We start from the raw sequence: 22,082 nt of genomic DNA on the forward strand, positions 1-22,082 counted from the left end.
AAGAAAAGGATGGAGTACACAAGAGATCCCACTCATCATGAGATCCCTGAGATTCCTCAAGGGATGAATTTTCCTCCACAAAACTATTGGGAGCAACTAAACACCTCCCTAGGAGAGTTAAGTTCCAACATGGGACAACTAAGGGTGGAGCATCAAGAACACTCCATCATCCTTCATGAGATTAGAGAAGATCAAAGAATCATGAGGGAGGAGCAACAAAGACAAGGAAGAGACATTGAGGAGCTCAAGCACTCCATAGGATCTTCAAGAGCAAGGAAGAGCCGCCATCACTAAGGTGGACCCGTTCCTTGATTTCCTTGTTATCTATTCTTCTGTTTTTCGAATTTTATGCTTATGTTTATCCATGTTTGTGTCTTGTGATCATTAGTGTCTTAGTGTCTATGCCTTAAAGTTATGAATGTCCTATGAATCCATCACCTTTCTTGAATAAAAATGTGCTTAATTGAAAAAGAAAAAGAAGTGCATGAATTTTGAATTTTATAACAGTTTAATTATTTTGATGTGGTGGCAATAATTTTGTTCTCTGAATGTATGCTTAAACAGTGCATGTGTATCTTGAATTTGTGGTTCATGAATGTTGGCTCTTGAAAGAATGATGAAAAAGGAGACATGTTACTGAGGATCTGAAAAATCATAAAAATGATTCTTGAAGCAAGAAAAAGCTATTCAAAAAAAAAAAAAAAGAGAGAAAAATCGAAAAAAAAAAAAGAAAAAGAAAACGAAAAAAATAGAGAAATAAGAGTTGTGATCCAAGGCAAATAAGAGTGTGCTTAAGAACCCTGGACACCTCTAATTGGGGACTTTAGCAAAGCTGAGTCACAATCTGAAAAGGTTCACCCAATTATGTGTCTGTGGCATGTATGTATCCGGTGGTAATACTGGAAGACAGAGTGCTTTGGGCCACGGCCAAGACTCATAAAGTAGCTGTGTTCAAGAATCATCATACTTTACTAGGAGAATCATTAACACTATCTGGATTCTGAGTTCCTAAAGAAGCCAATCATTCTGAATTTCAAAGGAGAGAGTGAGATGCCAAAACTGTTCAGAGGCAAAAAGTTAAAAGCCCCGCTCATCTAATTAATACTGATCTTCATAGATGTTTTTGGAATTCATTGCATATTCTCTTCTTTTTATCTTATTTGATTTTCATTTGCTTGGGGACAAGCAACAATTTAAGTTTGGTGTTGTGATGAGCGGATAATTTGTATACTTTTTGGCATTGTTTTTAGTATGTTTTTGATATGATATAGTTAGTTTTTGGTATATTTTTATTAGTTTTTAGTTAAAATTCACTTTTCTGGACTTTACTATGAGTTTGTGTGTTTTTCTGTGATTTCAGGTAATTTCTGGCTGAAATTGAGGGACCTGAGCAAAAATCTGATTCTGAGACCAAAAAGGACTGCAGATGCTGTTGGATTCTGACCTCCCTGCACTCGAAGTGGATTTTCTGGAGCTACAGAAGCCCAATTGGCGCGCTCTTAACGGCTTTGGAAAGTAGACATCCTGGGCTTTCCAGAAATATATGATAGTCCATACTTTGCCCAAGATTTGATGGCCCAAACCGGCGTTCAAAGTCACCTCAGGAAATCCCAGCGTTAAACGCTGGAACTGGCACCCAAATGGGAGTTAAACGCCCAAACTGGCACTAAAGCTGGCGTTTAACTCCAAGAAGAGTCTCTGCACGAAATTTGCTTCATTGCTCAGCCCAAGCACACACCAAGTGGGCCCGGAAGTGGATTTTTATGTCATTTACTCATTTCTGTACACCTTAGGTTACTAGTTTTCTATAAGTAGGACCTTTGAATCTTTGAATCTTTGAATCTTTGATCTTTTGAATCTTTGAGATCTTTGGATCTTTATATCTTTTGATCACTTTAGATCTTAGATCATTGGGAGGCTGGCCATTCGGCCATGCCTAGACCTTATGCTTATGTATTTTCAACGGTGGAGCTTCTACACACCATAGATTAAGGTGTGGAGCTCTGCTGTACCTCGAGTATTAATGCAATTACTATTGTTCTTCCATTCAATTCCGCTTGTTCTTTATCCAAGATATCACTTGTTCTTCAACTTGATGAAGGTGATGATTGACGCCCATCACCATTCTCACCCATGAACAAAGTGACTGACAACCACTCTTGTTCTACAAGCACTTGAGGCTTGGTGAATATCTCTTGGATTCCTGATTGCACGATGCATGGTTGATCGCCTGACAACCGAGTGCTCACCTGACAAACGAGCCAGCCATTCCGTGAAGTCAGAATCTTCGTGGGATAGGCAAGAATTGATGGCAGCATTCAAGAGAATCCGGAAGGTCTAACCTTGTCTGTGGTATTCTGAGTAGGATTCAATGACTGAATGACTGTGACGTGCTTCAAACCTGTAACTTACTGGGCGTTAGTGACAGACGCAAAAGAATCACTGGATTCTATTCCAGTAGGGGAGGGAACCACACCGGTGATTGGCAGCACTGTGACAGAGTGTGTGCATTAGCTTTCACTGCGAGGATGGGAGGTAGCTGCTGACAACAGTGAAACCCTACACGAGCTTGCCATGGAAAGGAGTAAGAAGAATTGGATGAAGACTGTAGGAAAGCAGAGAGACGGAAGGGAAGGCATCTTCATACGCTTATCTGAAGTTCCTACCAATGAATTACATAAGTATCACTATCTTTATCTTTTATGTTATTTTCGTTCATCACCATATACATTTGAGTTTTCCTGACTAAGATTTACAAGATGACCATAGCTTGCTTCAATACTAACAATCTCCGTGGGATCGACCCTTACTCACGTAAGGTTTATTACTTGGACGACCCAGTGCACTTGCTGGTTAGTTGTGCGAAGTTGTGTAATGCCATGGTATTGAGCCACCAAGTTCTTGGAGCCATTACCGGGGATTATGAGAGTTGTGAAAAAGTATAGTTCACAATTTCGCGCACCAGGAAGCAAGAGGGAAGAGAGTACTGGGAGAAGAAGAATCTGAAGGAGAATCTGAGGACAATTTTGAGGAAGCTCTAGATCTCAACATGGATAGAGAAGTTCACAACCATGAGAGAGCTAATGGAAACAATGCCATTCCCGAGAGGAGGGTTCTTGGTTCATACATAAACCCAACCTCTGGGAATTGTGGTAGCAGCATTCAGAAACCACCCATTCAGGCCAACAATTTTGAACTCAAACCACAGCTAATATCACTGGTGGAGAATCATTGTTCATTTGGTGGGAGTGCTAATGAAGATCCAAACCAACATCTCACAAAATTCCTGAGAATTTGCGACACTGTGAAGTCCAATGGAGTCCAAGAAGATGCCTATAAACTGCTCTTGTTCCCATTTTCACTTAGGGACAAGGCAGCTAAGTGGCTGGAATCATTTCCAAGGGGGAGCCTAACAACCTGGGATGAGGTGGAAAGCAAGTTTCTGGCACGTTTCTACCCCCCACAAAAGGTCAATAGGCTTCGATCTGAGGTTCAGACTTTTAGACAACAAGATGGTGAAACTCTCTACGAGGCATGGGAGAGGTTCAAGGATTTGACAAGGAAATGCCCACCAGACATGTTCCATGACTGGGTGCAATTGCATATTTTCTATGATGGACTTTCTTATGAATCAAGGAAGGCTGTAGACCATTCATCAGGAGGTTCATTGAACAGGAAAAAGACTGTGGAAGAAGCCATTGAAGTGATTGAGACAGTGGCTGAGAATGAGTACTACTATGCTTCAGAGAGACACAACACTAAGGGAGTCATGGAGCTGAACCATGTTGATACAATTCTAGCCCAAAACAAGGTGTTTGCCAAGCAACTAGCAGAGCTCACCAGGAAATTAGAAACAAATCAAGTGGCTGCAATACACACACAAGATCAAGAGGAAGTAAGCACTGAAGGAGGTGATTGGGAAGAGGCCAACTATGTGGGAAATCAACAAAGGCAACCATATGATCCACATTCCAACACTTACAACCCAGGCTGGAAAAACCACCCAAACTTTGGGTGGGGAAACCAGCAAACCCAACCACAAAACCACAAACCTTACAACCCCAACCAACATAACAATTCCACATACCAAAACTCCAACCAAAGATCATACCAAGCCACACAAAACACTTACTCCCAACCACCATATCATGGCCAAAATAATCAACCTGCCCAGCCTAATCCGAACCAACAATTTCAAGATCAATTAAACAGGATAGAAGGAATGCTTGCAACCATGGGTCAAGACATAACCGAATTGAAAGCCTTTAAGGAAGAAGTAAATTCTAACTTGCAAAACCAAGGAGCTGCCATCCAGAAGCTAGAAAATCAAATTGGGTATTTGTCTAAGCAAACCCCTGGGCCAAGCGTTTCTCATGCTGCCAAGGCTATTGCAAGGGAAGAATGTAAGGCCATAACCCTCAGAAGTGGAAAGAAGCTAAAGGAGATCTCAAAGGAAACCACAGAGGATGAAGCAAAGGAAAATGTGAGAGACAAGGAACAGGGACAATCTTTTACACCGTCTGCAACAAAAGAAAAAGAAAAAGAGGTCCTGAAGCCTTATACACCCAAAGCACCATATCCTCAACGTTTGATGAAAAGTGAAAAGGATGGCCAATTCTCTAGATTCTTGGAGATTTTCAAGAAGCTTCAAATCAACATTCCGTTTGCTGAGGCAATAGAGCAAATGCCACTCTATGCAAAATTCTTAAAGGAATTAATGACCAAGAAGAGAAGCTGGAGAAATGATGAAACTGTGTTGTTGACTGAAGAATGCAGTGCCATCATTCAACACAAATTGCCTCAAAAATTGAAGGATCCAGGCAGTTTCCAAATCCCCTGCATCATAGGAGAAGTCATGGTGGAGAAGGCCTTGTGTGACTTAGGGGCCAGTATCAATTTGATGTCTCTAACAATGATGAGAAGAATGAAGATTGAGGAAGCCAAACCAACAAGAATGGCCCTCCAATTGGCAGATCGAACTTTTAAATTCCCTCAAGGGATAGTTGAGGATTTGTTGGTGAAAGTGGGAGATTTTATATTTCCTGCCAATTTTGTGGTATTAGATATGGAGGAAGAAGCCAAAGCTTCGATAATCCTGGGAAGACCCTTCCTGGCTACTGCTGGAGCCATCATAGATGTCCAAAAGGGTGAATTCACTCTTAGACTACATGATGAGCAATTGGTGTTTAACGTATTCAAGGCAATGAGCTATCCATCAGAATCACTAAAGGAATGCATGAGGGTGGATGTAGTGGACATTGCAGTACAAGAAACCTTTGAGGAAACAACAAAGGAAGTGGCAGAGGAGGAGTTCACCAAGGATATTGAAGTTAGTGACATCAAGGCTGCTGAAACAACCATGCCAAGCATGCCAGAGAGAGTGAAAGAAGAGAAGGAAGCACCAAAACCTGAGCTCAAAGCATTGCCCCCTAATCTCAAGTATGCATACTTGGGTAGTGATGAGAGCCATCCTGTTATCATTAGCTCTGCCCTGAGCCAAGAACAGGAAGAAGAATTGATCAAGGTGCTACAAACTCATCAAGATGCCATTGGATGGACCCTAGCTGATTTGAAGGGGATAAGTTCATCCATATGCATGCATAAAATCTTGTTAGAAGAGGATGCTAGACCCTCCATTCAAGCTCAGAGAAGATTGAATCCCGTCATGAAAGAAGTGGTACAAAAGGAGGTCATGAAGTTATGGCAGGCAGGGGTAATCTACCCCATTTCTGATAGCCCATGGGTTAGTCCCATCCATGTAGTTCCCAAGAAAGGTGGCATAACTGTGGTGCCAAATGAGAGGAACGAACTCATACCCACAAGAACTGTCACTGGGTGGAGGATGTGCATAGACTACAGGAAGCTCAATGAAGCCACCAGAAAAGATCATTTCCCACTCCCATTAATGGATCAGATGCTTGAAAGGCTTGCAGGACATGCTTACTATTGCTTTCTGGATGGATACTCAGGCTATAATCAGATAGTAGTTGATCCAAGAGATCAAGAGAAAACATCATTTGTTTGTCCATATGGAGTTTTTGTTTATAGACGCATGCCCTTTGGATTGTGCAATGCACCTGCCACTTTCCAAAGATGCATGCTGTCCATCTTTTCGGACATGATTGAAAAATTTATTGAGGTTTTCATGGATGATTTTTCTGTGTTTGGAGATTCTTTTCCTAGCTGCCTACACCACCTTGCCTTGGTGCTTAAGAGATGCCAAGAGACCAACCTAGTATTAAATTGGGAAAAGTGTCATTTCATGGTCACAGAAGGAATAGTCCTTGGACACAAAATCTCTAATAGAGGCATTGAGGTGGACAGAGCTAAGGTGGAACTCATTGAAAAACTACCTCCACCAAGTAATTTCAAGGCAGTTAGGAGTTTTTTGGGACACGCTGGCTTTTACAGAAGGTTTATTAGAGACTTTTCTAAAATAGCCAAACCTTTGAGTAACTTGCTTGTCTCTGATACACCCTTTGTATTTGATAAAAATTGCATGCTAGCCTATGAACTTTTGAAGCAAAAACTTTCCTCTGCACTTATCATTGCCCCACCTGATTGGAACTTACCTTTTGAACTGATGTGTGATGCATCAGACCTTGCTATTGGGGCAGTGTTAGGACAAAGGAAAGACAATTTGGTACATGTGATTTATTATGCCAGTAAAGTCTTGAATGATAACCAAAGGAATTACACAACCACTGAAAAAGAACTCTTGGCAATAGTCTTTGCATTTGACAAATTTAGATCCTATCTCATTGGATCTAAAGTCATTGTCTTCACTGATCATTCAGCTTTAAAATACTTACTTGCTAAACAAGAATCCAAACCAAGACTTATTAGATGGGTTCTTTTGTTGCAGGAATTTGACATTGAAATCAAAGACAAGAAGGGTGTAGAGAACAAGGTGGCAGACCATTTATCAAGGATACCATGTGAAGAAGGAAGCACACAAAGCACACATATAAATGAGTGCTTTCCTGATGAACAACTCATGGTAATTCACAAAGCACCCTGGTTTGCAGACATAGCAAACTTCAAGGCCACTGGGAGTTTGCCGTTGGAATTTAACAAGCATCAAAGGAAGAAATTGGTAAATGATGCCAAATACTTCATCTGGGACGAACCATACTTGTTCAAAAAATGTTCGGATGGCATACTCAGAAGATGCATATCAGAGGAAGAAGGAAGGGAAGTCTTATGGGACTGCCATGGCTCCACTTATGGAGGACATTTTGCAGGAGAAAGAATAGCAGCTAAGGTGTTACAGTGTGGTTTTTATTGGCCCACTATCTTCAAAGATGCAAAGGAACTAGTGAAGCACTGCCATAAATGCCGGAAAGCGGGGAACCTGCCAAGAAGAAATGAAATGCCACAACAATTCATTCTGAAACTTGAATTGTTTGATGTATGGGGGATAGATTTCATGGGACCCTTTCCCACCTCATACTCAAATAATTACATTCTTGTGGCAGTAGACTATGTCTCCAAATGGGTTGAAGCAATAGCAACTCCAACCAATGATAATAAGGTAGTCATGAACTTCCTCAGAAAACACATTTTTTGCCATTTTGGGGTTCCAAGAGCAATCATCAGTGATGGAGGAAGCCACTTCTGCAACAAACCATTAGAAGCATTGCTTCTAAAATATGGAGTCAAACACAAGGTAGCCACACCATACCATCCACAGACAAGTGGGCAAGCCGAAATATCTAATAGGGAACTCAAAAGAATCCTGGAAAAGACTGTGGGAACTTCAAGGAAGGACTGGTCGATTAAGCTAGATGATGCTCTTTGGGCATATAGGACAGCTTTCAAAACACCAATTGGAATGTCTCCTTACCAACTAGTATATGGAAAAGCTTGCCATTTGCCACTGGAGTTGGAGCACAAGGCATTCTGGGCCTTGAAACTCTTGAACTTGGACAGCAAAGCTGCTGGAGAAAAAAGGATGTTGCAAATTCAAGAGTTGGAAGAATTCAGAGCTGAAGCTTATGAGAATGCCAAAATTTACAAAGAAAGAGCAAAGAAGAAGCATGACAGCAACATAGCCCCAAGGAAATTTGAAGAGGGACAAAAAGTATTGCTCTACAATTCTAGGCTGAAGCTATTTCCAGGGAAGCTAAAATCAAGGTGGTCTGGACCATTCCTTGTCACCAAGGTCTCCCAATATGGACAAGTAGAAATCATGGAAGAAAAGTCACAACGAACCTTCACTGTGAATGGTCAAAGACTCAAACATTACTTGGGAGATGTGGAGGAGAAGGACAAGGTTAAATATCACCTCAACTGAGGAAGCTGACCGTCAAGCTAATGACGTTAAAGAAGCGCTTGTTGGGAGGCAACCCAACCTGAGGTAATACTCCTTTGCTGTTTCTTTTATTTGTTTCAATAAAAAGGTGAAGTAGTCTCTGTGCATTGCAAAGAATTAAGTTTGGTGTTTCACACCAAATAATGAATTCGTGGATCAATAATTCAAAGGGGAATGTGTGACTCTAAGTTTGGTGTTCCACCATACAGATCAACTGAACACAACAACCTTTGAATTATATGAAAGGAACAACCATTCTAAGCAATCACAGAAATGCTTAAAATCCTTAGCAGCAACTTCATTCCAAGGAGAATTCAAGGATTCAAAGAGCATAGGAGTAAGTAGAAGACTAAGTTTGGTGTTCACACAACAACTTAAGACTCAGACACTTGCCCATACATAGTGAGCTAACCACTCAAGTGCTTGAGAAGCAAGCAACTTCATCACTCTTTGTAGGAAAGGAAACAAGGATCTTAGAAAGAACATGAAGCAACAACTAGGAGAAGAAGGAGAAATCAAATTGTTTCCTGGCAACAAAGAGAAAACAAGAAATTTCACAAGGTGGTGTTGTTCCTTGACCATTCTTTAAAAGGCAAACAAAAGCATGCTTGTTCTGGTTTAAACTGTAATTGTTGAATCTTTCTGGAATGTGAAGTTTTTAGTATGAGTGTTGGTTTACTGCTTTGAATAAAGTGAATGCCTAGATGTTTGGATATAACTTCACCTTCTTAAACAAATGCTTTCCATGCTTGTTCTGTTTCCAAAAATAAAAGAAAAGTTTGAACAGAAGTAACTTGGCTCATTTAGTGACAAATCAAGTAGAATTAAGTGGTGGTATGCATGCTTGATTGTTTAGTCAGCTCACTGGAAATTGAGTGTAGAATTATCATTTTTGTGTAGAGGTTGAATATTGTCTATGGATCTTGATGAATAAATGTCTTTGGCCATAAAAAAGAAAGAAAAAGAAGAAGAAAAAGGCACTGAAAAAGGCAACCAAAAAGCAAAAAAAAAATTGAGAAAATAAGCTAGGCACCAATGGTTTGAACTTCTGAAACAAATGCCTGTGGTGTTTATGTATTAAGGATATGCTTGGATGAATAGGTTCTGAGGAGTGTTTCAACACTTGGTAACTTGGGTTAACTAACCCGGGATTATCAACCAAAAGTCCATTATCAAGAGCAACCTAAATACAAAACATTTAGTCACACAAAGAGGTGCTGGGCACCAATGTCTCAAGAAGAAATGTGAACTAAAATGCCTGTAGTGGATATGTGTAGTGCACTGATAAGAAAAAGAAAATGCCAAAGGCTTGTGCAACAGATGACACTGAGCAAACAAGGAGCAAAGGAGCTCTAAGAAAAAGAAAAACAAAGAAGGGAAAAGTGCCAAGGACATAAGAATAACAAGAGGCCATAGCAGTGTTTGATGGATGCAATGAAAAAGTGATAATCTTACCTGATAAGAATGAAAACGTGATGCTGCAACTTTCTGCATAAAACCCTTCTGATGAACTTCAAATGCTTGCTAATATAGCCAATGTAATTGCTTTCTGTTTCATACTTTCTTCTCAAATAACTCAGGACTTGCTTAGGGACAAGCAAGTATTAAGTTTGGTGTTGTGATGCCAAGGCATCTTAGGCTAGTTTCACTAGCATTTTTCTGTTAGTTTTAGTTGTTTTATGCATTTTCTTGAGCTTAAAGTAACCAAGAATGGTTAAATGAATAACAAAGCAATGAACCATCCAAACAGTATGATTTTGATGCAAATTCCATGAGTTTTTAGTTATAGTACTTGAATGCTATGAATGGAAGATTTCTCATGAAATTTTGCAAAACTTTGATGCAGTTGTTTGGATGATTTCAGGGAAGAAGAGGCTAGGCAAGGAAGCAACAAAATCAATAAAGGAAGCTTGAATATCACATGTGGAGTTTAAGTTCCAGTTTAAGCTTAAACTGGAACTTAAACTGCCAAGCCATATAATGCTGGGAACTATCAGTGGCGTTTAAGCTCCAGTTTAAGCTTAAACTGGAGCTTAAATGCCAAAATCATGAAAGCTGAGGAAAAGCTGAAAGTGGCGTTTAACCTCCAGTTTAACCTTAAATTGGAAGTTAAACGCCAGAAATGAGAAATGCACCAGGGAGCCATTTCCACGTTTAAGCTCCAGTTTAACCTTAAACTGGAGCTTAAACGTGTTCGACCAAAATTCTCCTCCAGGGTTGCTTTCTTCATTTCCACGTTTAAGCTTCAGTTTAACCTTAAACTAAAGCTTAAACGTGTTCGACCAAATTCTCCTCCAGGGTTGCTTTCTTCATTTCCACGTTTAAGCGTCAGTTTAACCTTAAACTGAAGCTTAAACGTGTTCGACCATTCCATTCCACACTCCAGGGTTGCTTTCTTCATTTCCACGTTTAAGCTTCAGTTTAACCTTAAACTGAAGCTTAAACGTGTTCGACTACTTTACCCTCCTGGGTTGCTTTCTTCCATTTCCACGTTTAAGCTTCAGTTTAACCTTAAACTGAAGCTTAAACGTGCTTGAGTTATACCACCTCCAGGAGTGTCCAACGTTTAAGTTCCAGTTTAAGCTTAAACTGGAAGTTAAACGTGCTTCCACAAAAGGCATCACTGGAAGTGTCTGGCGTTTAAGTTGCAGTTTAAGCTTAAACTGCAACTTAAATGCCACTATTTGAAAAGGTTTCTGGGCCAAAGATATTGCAGTTTAAGTTAGCATTTGAGCACAAACATTAACTTAAACGTACTCTGGTATGAAACCCAATTGAATATCATGGTTTATGGGATTGGGCCTGAAGAATTGATGAGTCTGGAACTTCAATTTGTTGAGTCATGTGTCATTACTTGATTATCACTAAGTTGGCTCAATGAATGTTACAGAATTGGATCAGCAGCCTCATCAGGATTATGGATCATAAACCCAAAGCAAAAGGAAATCAGGGAAAGGCCTCAAAGCCCAAGAAACACAACAAAAGCTCAATTTAGAAAGTGTATAAATAGGATAGAATTTAAGTTAGTAAAAAACCTTGGATCATTTTTCTAGTTTTCATACTTTTTGTAATTGAATTCAGAGCTATGACTCACTAAACCCCTTTCATTGGGTTAGGGAGCTCTATTGTAATTCAATGAATCAATAATAGTTTTTATCTTCTTCTTCAATCTTTTCTCTTGAATTTTTGTTAGAAAGCTTCTCGATCTAATTCCATTGGTTAGTTGTCTTGGGAAAGAAACTATCCATAATTGGAATCCTTCGGAACCTTGGGAAAGGAATGGAGGATTCATGCTAGAGAAGCTTTCTCACAGTGAATTGGATTGGGGTTTGGATGGATATTGTGACATGTAATCCTACCAAATTGTGGTTCATGAAACTGTGTGGTATAATCAGTGATCGAGCGTCATCTCTTCTTATGAACATTTAAACCAAGGGATTGGGAATTTGTTTGTTTTTAGAGAGAATTGGTGAGCCAAGGGATTGGGATCCAATCATATAAGATTGCCAAGCAAAATTCAATGAACGCATTGGTTGAGGAAGGGATAAAAATGTTTTGGTTCGGAGATCTCAATATCTCCTGAAACCCAATGAATTCCCCATTTCTGATCTACCACTTTCTCTTTACATTCTGCAATTAAATTCATGCAATCACCCCGATCCCTTTTTAATTTCAGCAATTTAGCTTCTCGCTCTTTAATTCATGCAATTTAAGATTCCGCAATTTCAATTTCTTGCATTTACGTTTCCCGCCAATTTTACATTCCGCAATTCTCATCTAAATCTTGATTCCGCTCAACTAGAACACACTTCTAATCCGAATTGCTCACTCAACCAATCCTTGTGGGATTCGACCTCACTCTATTGTGAGTTTTTACTTGACGATAACCGGTGCACTTGCCGGAAGGAATTTTTGCCGATCGTGCAATTTCCTAAAATCGTAGCATCATAATTCACCTCATGCGGTCTCAGTTGACATGATGCGTAAGCCACCACATTCCAGTGTTACATCAACACGCAACCGAAACCCTTCAGAGAAGCATGACAAAATACTTCAAACGGTTCATGCGGTTCCGGTAAGATTAAAACAGGTGTTGAAGTTAACCTTTGCTTCAAGGTCTGAAAACTCTCTTCCCACTCCGACGTCCACACGAATGGTACTTCTATCCTATTCAATTTCGTCATCAGTTGGGCAATCCGGGAGAATCCTTCGATAAATCTTCGGTAATATCCGGCTAAACCCAAAAATCTTCTGACTTCCGTCACCGTCGTCGGTCTTTCCCATTCCATCACCGCTTCTACCTTAGAAGGATCTACAACTATTCCTCCTTTACTCACCACGTGGCCTAAGAACTTTACTTCCTCTATCCAGAACTCGCACTTTGACAATTTAGCATATAACTTCCGTTCCTTTAGGATTTACAGCACAATCCTCAAGTGTTCCTCATCCTCCTTTACCGTCTTAGAGTAAACCAAGATGTCATCTACGAAAACCACCACAAATTTGTCCAAAAAGGGACGAAAGACTCTGTTCATGTAATCCATAAAAATAGTAGGTGCATTAGTTAACCCAAAGGACATTATCGCAAATTTGCAGTGTCCATAGCGTGTCCTAAATGCAGTCTTAGGGATATCATCCTCCTTCACCCTTATCTGATGGTAACGAGATCTCAAATCGATCTTTGGAAAATAATCCAGCTCCTTACAATTCATCCATCAAGTCATCTATCCTTGGCAGCGGGTACTTGTTCTTCATTGTCACTTTATTTAACTGTCGGTAATCCATGCACAAGTGCATTCCTCCATCCTTCTTCTTTACCAATAGAACTGGCGCTCCCCACGGTGATACACTCGGTCGAATGAACCTCTTATTCAGAAGCTTTCCCAACTGAGTCTTTAATTCTGCCAGCTCTATCGAAGCCACTCAGTACGGCGCAATCGACACTAGTCTAGCTCTCGGCACCAATTCAATTGCAAATTCAATTTTCCTTTGAGATGGGAACTCAGGGATATCTTTCGGGAACACTTCTGGAAAATCTTTAACCACCAGAATCTGGTCTAAGCTCTGGGCATCACCCAATGCATTAGTAGCCAACAGAATATAACCATGAAACTCCTCCCCACTGCAATGCACCATTACAGAGTTCAGGTAATACCCCGTAGCTACCACAACTCCATTATCTTCTTCCGGCATAAACCAAATAGTCCGTTCAAAGCAATCCAACAAAACCCGATTCTTCGACAACCAATCAAACCCCTCAAATCATTTCTAGCCCCACCATCGGTAAACAGATCAAATCATGCACAAAGTCTCTATCCTCAAGCTTGAAACCTACTTGTCTACAACCTGACCTAGTTATAACTGTTTGATGCGAAGTATGTACATGCAGATTAAAAGGTAACTTTGACACTTTCAAGCCTAATTCCTCAACTTTAGCAAACAAAATAAACGAATGCGAAGCTCTAGTATCATATAATGCAACTAAGGATTCATCACCAATTAGACATATACCTCTCATCAATGGATCCGCCTTGGAAGTATCCTTGGCATCACTGCAAAGACTCGACCTTGATGCTAACCCTAGCTCGCATTCTGATTCCTCCCACGAGTGCAATCCCTCGCAATGTAGCCAGGCAACCCACAATTGAAACAACCACCTAAACCAATTTTGCATGAGTCATAAGGATGGAAACGTCCACAACGTACACAAGTCAAATCGGGAGAATTCTTACTTTGATTTCCTCTCCCCTTAGCATACTAAAACTGAATTTGAGTGTTCTTCCTGAAACCTCTTTGACCTTGAGGGGCATATCCTTCTCTTTTGAAGCTTTGACCTCTAGGATGGAAATACTTGCCACGCCCCCGACTAGAGCTCCCTCCATGAGTGTCCTTGGATGTTGCCACAGTCTTGGCATTCTCTTCCACTACTCTAGCTTTGTTCACTAAGTTAGAGAAGACACGGATCTCCAAAGGAGCCACAGCAGTTATAATGCTATCTTTCAAACCCCTCTGGTACTTAATACACCTCCAACTCTCGAAAGTCTCCGGGTTACCTTGACATACCCGAGAAAACCTACAAAGCTCTTCGAACTTGTTGGTGTACTCAGCCACAGACATGGAACCCTGCTTTAGCTACATTAGCTCCATCTCCTTTGCTTCCCTTATGGACTAAGGGAAGTACTTCTTGTAAAAGGTCGTTCGAAACACATCCCACGGAACATCAACGTTCTATATCTGTAGCAAGTGACACTCAGCTTGCCACCAGGGTTGGGCCTCTCCCACTAGCTGGTAAGTGGAAAATTCGACATACTGGTTGTATGGAACATGCTGCGCCTGTAAAGCACGCTCCATGGCTTGGAACCAGTGATCCGCTTCAGTAGGATTTGTGGATACTCGGAAAGTTGACGGATGAACCTTGAGGAACGTCGCCAAAGTCATCAGAATTCCTCCCGTGTTATCGCCATTACCCTCAGCATTATCATTGGCATTCCCTTCTCCATTCCTATTGCCATTTCCGTTCCCGGCCGGTTGGCCCAATCTCTACACAGCTTGCAAACTCGCAGCAGTATTAGCTTCCATGGTATTAGTGAGGTTCACCATTGCCGCCATGAATTCGACATGATTGTCAACTGGTTGCTCATTCCTAATTTCTCGAGTTCGTGTTTGACCTCGTCCGCGAGTGGCCATGTAGCGTTTCTGTCTACACAAAACAATCGATATCAAGGTGATCAGTCCCAATACCAAAAGTCTAGTGCTTCAATAACCCCAAACAGGCACTCACAAACAAGCATGCTATGCATATATCAAGCAGACACTGCTGTCCCACAGCCTTCACCCACTGATCCTCCATGCGATCCTATCACCACCGCCTTCCGAACCTCCTCAATTCCAGTAGAAAACACAGATAATATACAACGCAAGTAAAGCACAAGTAGAAGCATATAGGCAAATAAGTCAGATAGCAAGTAAGCATGTTATTCAATTAGGCAAGCCATTTCATGTAAACAAAGCATACAATCAGATAGAAGATGTATATGATGAATGCCTGCCCTACTGGCTGTGATATCACATTTTCGGTTCAACTGCCAACCCAACACATCTCCATGGAGACGTCACCCTTCGGATTTTCTCATATGGGAACCCCGAGATAAAGTGCCCGGATCACTGTCAAGGTACCGGTGCCTACACGCTCTTACCTCAGACCTCACATCTCAACGTAAGCGGGATTAACCACCGTCCTTATGCCGCCACCGCTACCCCAATAGGCGGGATTAACCACTGTCCCTGCCGGGCACATAGCGTCTCATAATCTCAGTAAAAATATTATTTCAGTGGTTTTCAAAAAGTATTTTCAGTATACAGAGATCCATCATCTTAATCCGAGTCCCCAACTCATCTCAACCAGTATCCATTCACAATTCAGTTTCCCAACATCGACAAATCATAATTTCTCATCTCGTATATCCAACACCCTTCGTATGACATCAAACCATTCTCAGCCCGCCAGAAACCTAGGCCTCCATTTGCTAATACTCAAAACCAAGCCCAAAAGTCTTAAAATGGTGTTATAGAAGCTTACAACTATGTTGGGAAGGTAAAATAGTTGAAAAACAAGTGAATTTGAGAAACAGGACATGTGCGGCCACACAGTGGTATGTGCGTGCGCACGCCCAGGAAATTTCAAAATGTGTGCGTATGCACAGGGGTGTGCGTACGCACAGGTAGCAAAACTTACAAAATCTGTTCACTTGCACAACCTATGCCAGCGCCCTTAACAGAATGGCCTTCCCAACGTGTGCGTCTGCACAGGTTGAAATTTTCCCTTTGATATGTGCGCGCACAAGCTGTGCTAGCACGACAAACAGAGCGCAGTTCCCTGCCTGTACGTGCGCACAGGTATGTGTGTCCATAGAGATTAAAATTTTCACAGGTTTTGCGTTCGCACAAGGGTGTGCGCCCGCACATATCATAAATCATGAAATTCTGCAACTTTGCAGAATTTCAGATTTTAACACCAAATTTGAATGATAATAACTTCCTCTACAAAATTCTAAATTTAGAATACTTTATATCAAGTTAAAGGGTTTTCAAAGATCTTTAATTCTAAATAAATTTCAATCAATTTCGAAAACCGAGGCAAAAGTTATGATCGAACAAAGTTCACCAAAAACCTAATTTTACCAAACTTCACCATTTACACAATTTCTTACCATACACATTCCAAATCATACCAAACCATTTAAAAACCTCATATTTCATCAAAATTAACCTATTATGACATAATACACCGACATCATCACATTTCCTTTCACTTTTCATCGTCCTCAACATCAACACTAATATATCACACTTTTACAACCATAATGCCAAATCATCAAATTTAATATCACTTACATCATCATTATTCCTTTTCAAGTTACACAATCAATCATCATTATTATATTACCATCATCCATCATAATCAAACTCAACAATATTTAATTCCTCATAAATCACCACATACCATCATTTAACAACTTAGCAACCATTTAAATTCAATCTTATCCTATGGGTCACTAGCCTAAGTGTCCATGAATATTATATACTACATAGAGGAAACCGAAACCATACCTTGGCTGATTGCCTATATGCACCGAATCTCCAAATTAGCACAAAAAAGCTTGCAACCACAATCCAAGCTTTCAATTCCACTCCATTAATCACAATTAAGTTCCAATAGCTCCCAAAGCCACAATAATCAAACTATATATGCATAAACCATCATAAATCAACCTAGGGTTCATCTTAAATCAAAATTTCACAAGGATTCAAGGTTTCTTACCTTTCAAAAGTGATTTGGATGTCAAAACCCAAAGCTAAGCAAGGATTAAACCAAACCTAAACATCCAAAATCACAAAATCTCATTTAACTCAAAGCCCTAATAAACCCGAAATTTTGAGGAGCGAAATTGAGAGGGATTCGAGATTTCCTTACCATTTTTTATATGGGTTTTGTATAGCTCTTCACAAGGAACACGTAGCCGCTGACGGCATGCAAATCGGAGCATCGTAGCTCGAGATATCGCAAGTTGAAGTGGAGAGCGAATAGTGTTTTCTCTTCTCCTCTCCCTCTTTTCTTTTCTAATGTGTGTGTGTTTAATGGAGTTGTGGCTGGTTTGGGTCACTTAATGAGCCTTTTATATGTTGGGCTTCGGCCTAACTTGGGTCCGGTCAACCGTTAGCGTTTTTATCCCGTTTGGCCCAACTTCGGGCCAAACCTTTAAAATTAACGCCCGATTTTCAACTTCTAATGTTTTTCTAAGGTTTTCGACAATTTTTCACTTTTCTCGTGCGAGACCGGGTAGACATAAACCGGTTTAACTGCCGGTTTGTGATTTTTCACAGTTTTTTGTAGCAAGCACATTTTCTGACTCAGAAAGACCCACTGAGTCAAAAAATCACCTTTAAATCCTCAAATTCTCTTTCTAACTTTTCGGAACCTAATTTGGGCAATTAGTCACCTAATTAACCAGTTGATTAGTTATGGTTCTTACATATGCACAGTCTTGTGTATACGCACCAATTTAATTTCTCCAATTCGTACATATGCATGACAGATCCGTACGCACGATCTCAAAAATACTTCTCCTTTGTTTCCCACCACTCCGCTTCTTTTCTTCTTCTTTTTTCTCCATTCTTCTTTCCCCCTCCTTTTCTACTTCTCTTGTCTCTCACCTCAACACCACTCATCTCCTACCATTACCATCTCCATTCTACCTCTGGCGACCCATGTCTACCACTTCTAGTTTCGGCAAAATCACAGCACCACAGCACTCCTCTCATCTCTTCTCTATTTTTTATCTTGTCTGCTTCCAGCTTGAAGTTTCATTTTTCTTTTAATTTCTGTTAAATTGGATTATTTTTGTTTTTTTTAGTTTGATTTTTATTATCAGTTTAGTTAGATTACTTTGCTATTAGTTTAGTTTAGTTTACTAAGTTTTGGTTGATGAAAGAGTTTGGAATTAGTATTGAATTTGCTGATATTGCTGCTGATTACTAGAATGATGTTATTTTAGCATTGTTATTTTTAATATTCATTGTTGGATTGAGTTTTGCATGCTTGATATTTGTGCGTACCAAGTACCTATGAAAATTCCTTTAAGAATGTTTTTGTATTTCTAAATTGCATGTTGTAGCTAGCCACCATGTGATTTGATTTCATTATCTATAACTAGACAATTGCTTATAATTGATGCATCTGTTGCTTAGTGATACTTGCTTATTTTGATGTTTATTTACGTCACTAAATTGATGCATTGAAATTATGGAATTGTAAAATTGAATTGTAAGCTTACTGAAGAACTGAAGATTGATGGTTTAGAAGTTATAATAAATTCTCGTTGCAAGTATAGTTTCTAAACCAAGCAATCAACCTTTCTTACAAACGTTTTGGTTGTCACAAGTAACAAACCCAATAAAATTTATAAACCGAAGTATTCAAACCTCGGGTCGTCTTCTTAAGGAATTACAGGGAAGTATGAATTATTATTGGTTAATGGAAACAGAGTTTTTGGTTTTAAAAAGGTTTTGAAAAAGAGAAATAGATTGCAAGAATTAATAAATTAATAACTAATAAAACTCTTGGCAAGGTATGAAAACTGGAAATCCTATCTTAGTTATCCTTATCAATGGTGATGAGAATTATACTTTTGCTCCCACTAAGTCAATCTCTAACTATGAAGGTTAGTTAAGTGGACAAACTAATTTAGTACCTAAAGTTCCGGTCAACTCCTTAAGGAAAGACTAGAGTTATAAGAATCTAAATTAATCAGCAAGAATAATAATTATCAATCAAGATGAGTTTGACAACTCAAGAGTCACCAATTAATCAACCAAAGCCAATAGTAAATAATCTAAATTAAAAATAAGGAAAAGTAATCATGAGTCTAAAGTACCTCAAATTATATTTAAATAAAGATGTCAATTCTAACATGGACAAGTTCATAAATCAAATTGGAAAGACAAATAAAAAGGATATTGAACCTGTAATGAAGATATAATCCCAATAAGATAAATACTAATCTTAATCCTAAGAGAGAGGAGAGAACCTCTCTCTCTCTCTAAAAACTACATCTAAATTATGAAAAGTGTGAGTTATGAATGAATCTGAAGTATTGAGTCTCTGTGTGTTCCCTGACTTTAATCTATGTTCTTGGGCCGAAATCTGGGTCAAAACATGGCCCAAAATCGTCTTCAGTGTATTTTGTAATTTCTACAGATCCCGCACGTCACGCGGCCGCGTCGTCCACGCGATCGCGTCACTCAGCATTTTTCGTACCACGCGTGCGCGTCGTCCACGCATTTGCGTCGTTCGTGTAGCTTCCAATCCACGCGGTCGTGTCAGGCACGCAAACGTGTCACTCTAATTTCTTCCATTTTGCGCGGTCGCGTGAGCCATGCGACCGCGTGACTTCTCGCTGGTCATCTCTTTAATTTCTTGTGTTCCTTCCATTTTTGCACGCTTCCTTTTCATTCTCTAAGCCATTCCTGCCCTATGAAGCCTAAAACACTTAACACATCCATCAAGGCATCGAATGGTAATAAGAGAGGATTAAGATTAGCTAAATTAAGATCAAATAAGCATGTTTTTAATCATAGAACTAAACTAGGAAGGAATTGTAAAATCATGCAAATCATATGAATAAGTGGGTGAAAAGCTTGATAAGACCACTCAATTAAATACAATATAAACCATAAAATAGTGGTTTATCAACCTCCCCACACTTAATCATTAGCATGTCCTCATGCTAAGCTCAAGGAGACAAAATAAATGAGTAGAGAAAAGTAGGACTCATGCAATGCAACCTATGAATGTGAATGCAACTACATGCTAAAATGATTCTACCTACTTGGTGAAAAAGTAAATAAATCTTTCAAGAACAGATTTGAACTGGATTTCACTAATTCAAATCACAAAATACAATACAAATAACTTGCAAGAAGAAGATAGCTCATGAAAGCAGGGAACATAGAATTAAGCACTGAACCTTTAATGGTAGTGTATATCATTCTAATTCTCAAGTGTCTAGGGTCAATTTTCTCAATTCTCTACTAATCTTGCTTTCTATAGCTTGCTCTTCATCTAACAATCAACAAAAATTTAATGCACCAATACACAAATCAAGAGGTCTTTTAAGGGTTGTAATGGGGTTAGGGTCAAGGTAGGATTGTATTTGGTCAAGTGGACTAAAATCTGAATCCTTAATTAACTTAAACTTTCCACCTAACTTAGGACAATCCATGTAATCATAATATAAAATCAATAACTACCCATTAAATGCGTTTACTACATATTTATGCATTCCAAGTTTTGAGTACAATACATGTGCATTGCTATTACCATTTACTTTGGGGCATTTTGTCCCCTTTTTTATTTTTCTGCTCTTTTTTTTCTTTTCTTAAATTTTTTTTTTCAATGCATATGATTAAGGTATTGAATGCATAAACTTGTTCTTAACATTTTTCGTATTTTCACAGAAAGTCTAACATACTCAATTCCCAAACCAAACGTTTCTAAACTCACTTTTCCCACACTTAATTCATGAGCACTTTCACTAGTCTAAGCTAATCAAGGATTCAAATTAAGGACATTATTGTTTTCCGCTTAGAGTCAGTGATGAGCTAACGAAAAGAACAAAGGGGTAAAATGGCTCAACATTGGTTTGCAAAGGATAATGAAAGGTAAGGCCATATGGGTATGTAAGCTCAGTGAAACAAGGCCTCAATTATATAAGTGCATGCATACATCAAATAATGAAAATATAGAATTAAGCAAGACAAAGATCACAATTTTAGAGAGAAAAACACACACCAAAAATAAAATATTGGTTGGTAAAATGCAACCAATCAAGTGGGCTCAAAATCTCACTGGTTTTGTGTGTTCGAGCTCTAAATCATGTTCCAAAAAATATTTCTTCAAACAAGTTTGTCAAAAAGTTTTTAATTTAAATTAGTGAAATACTATAAAAAGTTTCTTGAAAAAGAAAATATTACTTCAACCAAGTAATGGTAATATATGCACAAAATCAAACAAACATGCAATCAAACATGCAAATGCAACAATGAAAAACAAATATTGGTGTTGAGAAGGGACTAACTAACCCATGGAGATCGGTATCGACCTGCCCACACTTAAATATTGCACCGTCCTTGGTGCATGCTGTAACGACCCAATTTCTTGTACGTCATGATCGTACTAGAAACTGAGCGCTACCAACTTGTCTTCCTAATTATTATCTATTATTTATCATATGAGCCTGATTCGTTGTTAAAAGTGTAGTTATTTTACGAGGTACTTTTTTTTTTGAAAACATTTGGATTAACAAACAGTATCATTCATAATCAATTCACAACTAATAATATATAAAACAGTTACAAACAACCACACATAAACACATCACAAGTAGTTGACAACATTCGGTGATTCAGCCTTTATTAGAATATAGACTGTTAGTTAGAACACCCCTAGATATAGCTAGATAATAACTATATACATATATATATACATACAACATCCCAGGTCCTGACCTGTTCAAGAGGTCCCTAAGCTGGCACCCAGGCTAGCCTAGACTCTATACTCACCTAGTCCCTCTAAACTACTAGAGCGAGGGAAGGTACGTTCTAAGTCCTCAAAACCCAAGTCAGGTGGAACATCATCAAAAGGTAGAACATCATTTGTTACTCCTCTGCACGATCAGACATTGCCATATGACGTCTCTCTGGTACCTCA

At 39.3% G+C, this 22,082-nt stretch overlaps 1 non-coding gene across 1 annotated transcript; it reads right to left on the reverse strand.

Moving 5' to 3' along the window:
• Positions 1-3,475: 3,475 nt before the first annotated feature.
• On the reverse strand, positions 3,476-3,579 carry LOC112799414 (small nucleolar RNA R71). Its single transcript, XR_003200996.1, has one exon. It is a non-coding gene; the product is annotated as a small nucleolar RNA R71 (small nucleolar RNA).
• Between the last annotated feature and the right edge of the window lie 18,503 nt (positions 3,580-22,082).

This window comes from Arachis hypogaea, chromosome 4 (assembly GCF_003086295.3).
Source record: "Arachis hypogaea cultivar Tifrunner chromosome 4, arahy.Tifrunner.gnm2.J5K5, whole genome shotgun sequence".
In the NCBI taxonomy this organism is placed as follows: Eukaryota; Viridiplantae; Streptophyta; class Magnoliopsida; order Fabales; family Fabaceae; genus Arachis; species Arachis hypogaea.